Genomic DNA, 554 nt, shown 5'->3' on the forward strand with positions numbered 1-554 from the left:
GGATCTGAAAAATCATCAAATTGATTCTTGAAGCAAGAAAAAGCAGTGATTCAAAAAAAACGAAAAAAAGAAAGAAAAGAAGTTGTGATCCAAGGCAAAAAAGAGTGTGCTTAAGAACCCTGGACACCTCTAATTGGGGACTCTAGCAAAGCTGGGTCACAATCTGAAAAGGTTCACCCAAGTATGTGTATGTGGCATGTATGTATCCGGTGGTAATGCTGGAAGACAGAGTGCTTTGGGCCACAGCCAAGACTCATACACTCGCTATGTTTCAGAATCATTATACTTAACTAGGAGAATCAATAACACTATCTGAGTTCTGAGTTACTATAGATGCCAATCATTCTGAACTTCAAGGGATGAAGTGAGATGCCAAAACTATTCGGAAGCAAAAAGCTACTAGTCCCGCTCATCTAATTGGAGCTAAGTTTCCTTGATATTTTGGAGTCTATAGTATATTCTCTTCTTTTTATCCTACTTTGATTTTCAGTTGCTTGGGGACAAGCAACAATTTAAGTTTGGTGTTGTGATGAGCGGATAATTTATACGCTTTT

The sequence above is a fragment of the Arachis duranensis genome, chromosome 10, assembly GCF_000817695.3.
Source record: "Arachis duranensis cultivar V14167 chromosome 10, aradu.V14167.gnm2.J7QH, whole genome shotgun sequence".
In the NCBI taxonomy this organism is placed as follows: domain Eukaryota; kingdom Viridiplantae; phylum Streptophyta; class Magnoliopsida; order Fabales; family Fabaceae; genus Arachis; species Arachis duranensis.